The sequence below is a fragment of the Anthonomus grandis genome, chromosome 2 (assembly GCF_022605725.1).
Source record: "Anthonomus grandis grandis chromosome 2, icAntGran1.3, whole genome shotgun sequence".
Taxonomy (NCBI): domain Eukaryota; kingdom Metazoa; phylum Arthropoda; class Insecta; order Coleoptera; family Curculionidae; genus Anthonomus; species Anthonomus grandis.
In genome coordinates this window covers 35,776,436-35,786,529 of record NC_065547.1, presented here as the reverse complement: position 1 = coordinate 35,786,529, position 10,094 = coordinate 35,776,436, and the positions used below count along the sequence as shown (strand labels likewise).

The 10,094-nt window shown below is 29.1% G+C and overlaps 1 protein-coding gene across 1 annotated transcript in view; it reads left to right on the top strand.

The window, feature by feature from the left end:
- The first annotated feature begins 2,673 nt into the window (after positions 1 to 2,673).
- The window catches only part of LOC126750657 (fatty acyl-CoA reductase wat-like), a 43,125-nt gene continuing 35,704 nt past the window's right edge, over positions 2,674 to 10,094 (top strand). The window contains exon 1 of the mRNA XM_050460328.1: positions 2,674 to 2,855. The gene's annotated coding sequence lies outside the window, so the exon portion shown is untranslated. The remainder of the gene's footprint in view (positions 2,856 to 10,094) is intronic.

Sequence of the window (10,094 nt, the reverse complement as noted above, 5' to 3'; positions counted from 1 at the left end):
ACACTCACCGAAATTTATGCAATAACGGAAGTTTTCAAAGAGCTCGTGGACAAGGCGTGGAAAGACCACAAGAAGATTATGATTTAGAAAATGTTTTAAATGTTTTTGAAGAAAATCCGGAGGCAAGTATAAGAAATGTGTCAAGAGCCACACATATTCCTCGCTCTATAGTAAGTAATTAAAAAAAAATACTTATTGTTACGATAGTAATTTAATTTTTATTAGATTGGAAGAATGCTAAGATCAAAAGGGTTACATCCGTTTCATTACCAGCGGGTCCAAGATTTAGAGCCAGACGATTTTCCGTTGAGGATCCAATTTTGTCAATGGGTAATTAATAATCCAAACTTAATTCCTTCCATTTTATGGACGGACGACACAATCTTGCCCTACGCGCAATAACGCGTAGGGCAAGATTGTGTCTTCAGCAAAATGGAAACCACTTTGAACATTTGTTGTAATTTGTGTTTTTTTGTTTGGAGTTTTTATGTTTTTTTTTTTACGTAATAAATTAATTGTTTCTTTTTTTTACCTATTCAATTACATTAAAAAAAAACTTAAATAAAGTATTTGTGATAGCTTAGGTCATGTTTATCCCCAACGGATTTTTAAGATGCTTTTTAATTTTATTAACTGTTACCAAAATAACTTACGCGTTCTCTTTGCAAAACATTTACATCTAATTTTTTCGAAAACGGAAGCTTCTATCGAAATTAGACAAGAGCACCTTTTTTATGTAAAAATGTTTGTTCTTTTCAATTCTAATACCAAAATTATCACGGAGTTGCTAGAAAAAAAGTTTTAACAATTTAAACTTTACCGACCACTTACACGACCCTGTATACATTTTGGCAAAAATGGTTGCAATATCAGTTTTTAATAAAACCAATAGTAAATGTTGAAAATTTCAAAAGACTACAACTAGGCGTTCTGGATATATTAACAAAAAACCATCTTTAACATGATTCATAAAACACCCTGTAACTTAAAAACGATGCACTTTTGAACCATACTGTATATGGACTTTTTGTCTTACTTTTAGACAAAGATGCGGCTGGTAAAATATTGCGATGTAATTTCGGGACACCCTGTATAAATTAAGGACTAATAATAGTTTGTTGTTATGCTATTATGACTTTTGGAAATTGTTTTTTTTACAGCGAAGCAGTCCTACGGTTAGAACCTTTGAGGTGATACTGAAATCACAAAATCGTTTTTCACTATATAGCAATATTATATACCTTCCAAAATGTCGGTCATGAAAAAGAGTTCTTATGTTATATTTTGGCGATAATTTGTAATAGTCTAATACTGAAAAAACTTGCATTTGATTAACACTTTTTGTACCAAACCTGCATAGTTTTACTATATACCTTATAATACCTTAAATGAGTTGTAATTAGCAATAACAGGAATGAATCAAAGAAGAGTACGAAACAATCAATGAATACGGTTTATCAAAGATAAACTTACTCTGGTCTCCCCTCCACCCCTATAAAATATTACAAAAAGAAAATTTACTACAATACTTGTATTATGGATTCTTACTTGTAAACATTAGAAATATGAAATCTACTGGAATTTTGCCATCTTCTCCGTAAAGCTGCAAAACAATAAGCCCGACATAGAAGCCAGGTGAGTGCTGATTTGCTAGCTTATTCGTCTGAGATAAATATTTGAAACAATGAAATAAATATTCCAGAAAGCTGAGGAATCAAACCGTATGTTATAGCTATTTTGTTGTTAAAATGGCTGCTATTATATCATTTCAACCTATATAAATATATGTACATATCTATTGGTGTTTAGTTGGCTGTATTTAATATTATTTTGAATGGGAATTCGATATAATATTATTACATCAAATGCTTTTTATTTATTATTTACTTTTTGGCCAAATATTGTGAGCACCGCGAAATTGATGATTTATGTCTTGACTAGATCAAATTACTAGCGTAAAAGAAATATATACTTTCTGACCTATGTACCGCGCATTCAACATAAACTGATTGATGGAACTATATAAAAGAACTTTCGATTTGATAAATTTGAAACAAATTTATAAATTTAAATAAAGCGCTTTCGCTTTATCATCTTTGCTGAAAGTAGACTTCGGTTTTACCTCACGAAATCAATTTGACTTCAAGAGATCTAGAGAAAAAACTAAAGTGTGTCAGTTTTAAATACCAAGACTTTTATTTAATTTTTTTGTTTCCGCAAAGAAAATATTGCAAAATTAAACGTTGTACGTATTGTCGAACGGCTGAATAATTCAGGATATAACTTGATAGGTTGAATTTAAATATTAAACCTAGCCATGCACCAATTTCCTATTGTTTGGTTTGTATGGGTACGTAGTACGTATGTGGTATGGGTAAGTACTTTAGTATATCTAAATCATTATTATAAGTTAACTCCTTTAATTTGCTCGAATTGTAAAAGCTCAATAAATATTGCTTGTCATAATTAAACCTGTTGATTTTTTTTTGAATAAATTATCACACATTTTACCAGAAAAAAGGTATATCGTAAATTCCACAAACAATAATTGTTACTCGTCACTCTCCAATTCTACAAACTCGCTGTTTGTCAAATCTAAGGTGTTCCCCCACCTTACGCGACGCTCATAGAGAATGAAAATCACTAAATTTTATGCTATTTAATTGTCTGCTTTATTTAGTTCTTTTGAGTTTTTAACTTATACTATGCGGTCAACTTCGAGAAAGTAAGAAGCCCAACATTTTTCGGTTTTAATTTTTTTTTCATTTGGTGATTCCATATAGTGACATAATATTTTAAACCTTACGTCACCTGGGTTTCGTGAACGGATTTTTAAATATTTTATTCCTAAAAAGGTAAGTTTAATTTGGGTTGAATTTTACAAGTTATTTAAATATTACTAATTTTTAATTTAAGAAACTTTGTTAATAATAAAATTGAATTTATTTATATTTTTAATATAATTTTCTTAAAGAATTAAATGTTTTTCATAAAACCGCATTCATTTACTAATATAAAATATAAAATAAATTAAAAAATATTTACAAATTATAATTCACACAAACGCTACATTTAAAAAGGCGATTCACAAAATTTCATGATTTACGTAAATTTACTCGTACGATTTAGCTAATTTAATAAATACAGTTTTATGAAGAATATATATTTTTGGACAAAATATAACGCTTATATAGTATTATCTAAATATTTCTATGAGTTGGTAACTAAATATTGGGAATTAGAAGTTGTGGTTTAAAATTATAAATTGATCAACGTTGCGAATAATATTAAATTTATCTTCAGGGCTCTCTAATGATTTAGAAAGAAATTGTGTTTAAACACTTTTTTCAAATATTTGTTCAAAAAATTTAAGTTAACCTATATATGTAGCTGATAATATAGAGCTTAGAGCATGTCATAGAGATTCAAAAAGGGGGAGACAGAATTCTATCAAAGTACTTACCGAAGTCGTAGTTTTCTTGCATTAAATTGAAATAGCACATATTACACTGATAAAAATGTAGATCTCATAAATTATATTTAATTTAAAAAAATACCCAAAAGTATCTCCTTAATGTTGTGCCTAATAAGGTGGTTAATGTTGTTCTTGTTAAGATTCCAAAAGTGAAGTTTTTTATTCCCGCATTTCTAAAACTTATAACGCAAAACTGATATAAAATATCATACAAAATTTAAGTTACAGGGATGGCCCAACATTACCTTTCTTTAGGAAGTACTTATTTTAAAAGCTTTTTTACGTAAACACTATTTGAAAAAATTAAGTCAATAATATTTTTAGGAAAACTAAATTCTTGTTTTAGACTTTATAAAAGTAACTGACTAATTTCCGATTTTAAACTGAGGTAAATTTTATTGTTGAAACTTTTAGTCATAACTATGCTTCAGGTTTATTTAAGATATGCATACAATACTGATAATACCTAAATATATTATACCGATATTATATTTTTTCAATAGCAAAGCACTTTCGGCTAACAAATAGCCATCATCAGTGCTACCTAAAAGATGTAAAGAATATAACTTCAAACGCAGAATTGTCACACTTACGACATAAAAACAAAAATAACAAAAGCTCTCTCTCTAAAGGGGTCAAAACATAAAATATGGTGACAAAACTTATTTAAGAGAAAAAAATATATATATACACGTTATACAAATGGCTTCTCGCATTTTATTATTGTCACCATTTATCTACGTGTACACAGTCAAAAAGCTTGGACATGAAATATAATATTCTCCTAATCCCTTAAAATTAATCTGTTTCTTTGCACATGATAATAGAAAATATATGTTAAAAACCTACATTTATTCATCTACCTGTAGTCTGCAAGTGCTTCCGTCAAGACCTTTTAGAGATACATTTTATTTTAAGATAGATTAGATAAAAGTTGTTGATTGGAATTATTCGCATATCCGTTAATTGCTGCAATATACCAAAAATTGTAGTAAGTCAAGCTGTATTTACAGCTGTTTGTTTAAATATATATTCTAATTAGACTCTAGAGGCATCACATCCGCTTCTCTGCATATCTATTTGCCTTCGAAGTTGCATCTTCTAGCCCCTCGAACCTAGTTCTGCATAATTTTTCAGGTGTGTCATATATGCCCAGATGCTTCTTTCTATGATGCAATAAAAAATCCACATACTGTATGGCTGCAACATCTGCATAAAATGCTGTGGCACATTTTCCTAAGCTTTAAGCAATTCTTGTTTTTGGTTTGTTGCCATCACTCTCCTTCCAGTAGCTCCTGGAATTGTATGCAAGATCGTTGGCCTTTTTTTATAGGCTTAATATGAACCCTAAATTGAATCTGTATATTTTTGAAAAAAATTATAAAATGTTCATATATGAACATTTTGATGACATTTGTAACTTCTTATTTTCTATAAATTGAGTCGTATTCTAGAGTCGTACTTCCACATACGCATTTCACTTCTCTTATTCAAAGATTAGAACTGGAATAAAATGTCGACAAAGCTGTTTTGTTAAATTTTATAAAAAAGGAGGTATTTTTGGAGTATCTGTACTTTACTATTGTATACTATTGATTCAATCTAAGTTGAAACCAAAAGACTGAGATTGTTCAGTCCTCCGCCCGGTTCACTCAGGCTTTGTTTTCTCTGCGAGGAGTGGGGCTCGGGTTTGGCTCCGCCCAAAGATACCTGGCAACCTTTCCCCGAAGCCTAATTACTCTTCCCGATCATGAAACAAGTTAAAAATCCTTTAATCCAACCTCAGCACCTAGATGCTACAGAGAAAAGTTGTATAGGAGATCAAAGTACCATAGCACGCATTTGCAACTGAGAAGACCGGCAAGAGCAATAACAGCTAGTCCGGAAGAAACCAGTGTAACAAAGGTATTGATTCAAACTTCATTTATTAACCAACTTTGTAAATGCCGTATTTTATTCTAAATGAGAGTAGTGAGGTATCAAATTTTAATGATAATTGGCCAACGTCTTATTTTCTTAATTATTTTAATTTAGGTAAAAAATTGATTCCAGTTTCATGTTTTTTTTGAACTATTCAAATTAACTAGAACATAATTGCTTTAATATTCTTACCCATTAATTACACTTTTAGCAGATATAATAGAATAACGAATTAAATATTTATTTTTTTACTAAAAATGTATTGCTTAATATTCTCCTAAATTCAAATAAAAAAACGTTTTTGAGTAATTAAATAGTTATTATATAAGTAGGTTTCTTAATTATTGGGGTATTTTGGTTATTATTAATGATCTGCATTATTAATCATTGTATTAAAGAAACATGCATGTATAGTAGTAATTATAATAAATGGTTAGTTATTTTATATTAATAGTGCATTAGTTGCCGGAAATTGTTATTATTTTTAGTAATTTTGTTTTTTACTTATCAAAAAATTTAAATTTTCCTTATTTTACGTTAATTTTGAGAAACATTGAAATATGCTAATTTTATCCAGTTATAGAAAAAAAGAAACTATATTTAATTGATGTCTCATCAAATCCAAATGATGAATATGTTAGTTTTAATAATTTTAAACTCAAAAGGAAGAGTTTGAAGCAATGTTTTATTTACAATCAAACCTAATATATAGCTAAATTTATGAAATTTTGACATAAAACATGATTAAAATTGGTAATTTAGGTGTTCATTAAAATACAAAAAATGTAAATTTTTCTTTATTTTTCGACTGGCCTATTCAAGGCACCTCTTTACTCTTTCATACGCAGGCATATTGTTGCCTTTCTTTCTGGTGTTGTAACAATATCATCATGAACTCTGTAATACTTCTGTGTATTTTAATTTATTACGACGAATTTTTTTTAATGTTTCGGTGATGAAAGAATTAATATTTTTGAGGACTTACAACTCTGCTACCTCCTTAAATGTTCAAATGTTACTGATGATTCAAGTAGCCTTTCTCTACAATTCGAAAGCTCTGTAAACATCAGCTGCAGATCCCCTTAATAAGCAATTAATTGCTGCATAATTATTTTTCAATTATTTTTTAGTATAAAAACATTTTCCAAACCTAATATGTATTCTCTAGATGAATATTTTTGATCCAGATTCATCCAAGACAACTGACATTAATCACGTTTTCAATGTCGCGTAATACATCAACTAGTTCTAGTTTATATTATTCAGATAAAGCCAATATCATAATCTTCAAGCAGAACCATTCTTATATATCATTCCTAGGACTTTAGTTATTGAATCAACAAATGCAAAAAATGTAGTAACATCAAAGTAGTTAGAGTCTCTCTAGTTCTAAAATTCTCTGTAAACCTTAATTTTTTTAATGAACCTTTTGATTTTGGCATATTAAGAGAAGTTACTATAATGTCTTTTTAGATTCATACTTTTCCAATCTAGTATGCAAATTTTGTATTATTTAAAGTGTTTCGAATAAAATCCTATAATGTAATGAAATGATCCTTACGATAACAGACAGGAATGCACAATTTTCGGCGATGTATTGTTTGAGAAAACTATGAAAGAGTATTCATACGGAATCAATAAAATGATAGGAAACCCATAAAATCTGGTAGATTTATCAGCACCTTTTCCCTGATTATTTAAACCACGGTGCTAATTCAAGAGATTTTTATGTTATTTAGGTATCTTTCTCTCTCCTACTTCTAGAAAGCACTATAAATAAAATAAGAAGTCTAATTATCTACTCACTAAATATTACCAAAACAGCCCTATTAGGTTGATTTGTTAAAACTTTTTATCCTAACAGAATTTAAATCGAGCTCTAAAATAAGCCTATAGGTTTTAGTGGCGACTACTCTCATTGTGACGTCATAACTATGCGCAGTATCATAACATGCTTCTTTGAGCAAAGCGTGGAATGCGTATGAATACAATTATTTATTTTACGTATTTATTGCAATTATTAATATTTTTGGCTAAGCTAAGAGGTTTTGATGAAACGTTACCAAAAAGTATTATATAAAATGATGTAGTCTACGATGTGATGTAGATTCTATTTACAGTGTCGTTTATACACATTTTTTACTTATTAAATGATTTACTTTTCTTTAGTAAATCTCAGTAAATTAAGCAACTATTAATGCTAATCTTCTCTGCCATTGGAGGATTTTTCTGGAAAGCATCTATTTCTAATCTACACTTATTGTGATCCAGTTTTCAGAGGTCCGGTCAACTGGTGAATTAAATTTTTCTTAGGTTGTGCAAAACTTCCTCTTGCACAATTAACTTGATAGTTAGTAGTTGTACTCAGAGAAATCTGCACTTTCCACATTAGTAGAGCTGCATGACGGAACTCTTCTTCCTCCTACTTTTAAAATATCAATGGTCAAAACATATAAAAACGACACTGTTGCAGCAGCATTAGACATATAATACATCTAAATTACAATTTCATAATAATAAAGCATAAAGCCCTATGTATCTCTAAATATAATATATTTTCGTTAACTACACCTAAACTAACACCACTGCGGTAGTTTTAACTTAAAAGAAAAACAAATTTATAATTCTTTGTCGCAATGGCATTTATCAGCTAATACTGTGTTAGACCTTTGATTAAAGTTCAGCTTTTGTTTTACTCAGCAAACTAGGATTAGATATAGGATGTCTTTTGTACAATTATTGTTTTTCCTATTGTATGGATGGACACTATTTAATTTTTTTACTTTAAAACTATAACCTTTCTTTATTTACTATAATTTTCGAAGTTCCTTTACTAAATATTAAAAGAAAATGTCGCCCTATGTACGAGACAAATAATTACAAATATCCCAATTTAAAGCAGATAAATAAATCCAAATTCTGTCCATTGACCTCCTAAATATAGTAAACTCTTATTATATCACCAAAATATTAAATCAGAAAAAGTCTAGCCTTGAACAATATTAGAGAAACTGTAAAAGCGAGAAATTTCGGCACCTTTACATAACAAGATAAATAGTTTATATACTTCTCAGATGATTGCGCTAAAAAAATCTATTCTTAATGAATAAAAAGCAGGAATCACTTTGCTATGTAAATATTATGAAACTTTACTAGGTTAATTAAATCACCGAAAAATTTATTACGAATTTAGTTAGTTGGCTATAAGAAAGTATCTAAATTTATAAAAATCTCTTATATAATTTGGGTATAGCATAATCTAGTGAATTTGTAATTTTTATTCGTGTTAATATTTATGAGATCTTTAATGATAATTAAAAAGTAGGTCATTGGAGCAGGTGTTATTGTTATGTTGTTTCCTTAATGGACAATAACCATACATATGTAAATGTTTAAAGGTAAAAAATCCTAAAAGATTACTGTTATTATTAATTACTATCTAAAAGTGCATTACAAAAATGAAAAAAATATTATGCATCAGAAATAAAATTTGTGATTTTGCTGGCTCAATTAAAAATTCAATGTCAATTTTCGCAACGATTTATTTACATTTTTTTAATACAACGTCACACGTTTTTTATAATTGAAAATTAGAATAACAATGGTATGCTATCATAGTGATATTTTAAAAAAATGTGTATAAATGAAAATTATAATTTATATTTCAATTATTTAATTAATCGAATTTAATGAAAATAAATATATCCATTGATATCTTGACCTGTGCTAATCTTTATGTCTTTCTTCCTCGGTCTTTCTCTCAACAACGTTTTTCTCCTAATTCTGCACAGTAATAGGGTAGCGTCTTTACGCCTTTCTAAGCATTGGTTTTTTAAACGTCCATGTTTGTAATCATTGTCTTTTCCAATGCTTAAAAAAACAAAATTAATATGCTGCTCTGCTTAACTGGAAAATAAGCAATTTTGGCAATTTTCCAGCCTAAAAATTTCTTAAGAAATAACAGGATTTTTTCTCTAAGATTTCTAGGAATTATAGTTATACTAATTTAAACGAATGCCAAAAAAGGCTGTAAGAACTGGCTGCTTCTGCCTTGTTTTGCGATCTTAGCAAAGGTTTTGATGCTGTATCCCATGAACTACTATTTAAAGAGCTGTAATATAAAAAATAGTAATAGTAGCATTAGGCTTATATTTTTGACTTAGTCGTGTAAAAGCTTTATGCTTAACACGAAGAGGTTTCCAGATTAGCAAGAGCAGAATACGCTTGGTCCAATGATCACAACAAATAATAAATACAAAAAAAAATTCTGGACGCAATTTAAATCCAACAAAACCAATGAGTCTTAAGCCAGGCCAGTATTAATATTTCCAGCATCTGGAGATCCCTACTACCAGGATACTGAAACACTTAATTTTGCTAACTAATGCTTCACGCGTGACCTGATATCATATATTGGTGGTGGCAAACTTGGGCACTATAATATCCCAAACTTGGGTTGTGTGGGATATTAGTGAATTGAGATTAGTGAACAATATTTGCATAGGAATTCTTAGTCAAAAATTCTTCCACCACTTTGCGCTTAAAATTTGCTATTTTTTAAATTTAAGAAACGTTAATATCCTAGTACTTTATTCTTAACATAATAATGATATAGAAGTTATAATCACCCCTGGCTACATAACTCATAGAGGCGCGTACCCCTTGATAAAAGGGCTTTTGCTGTATGTAATGACAGGCC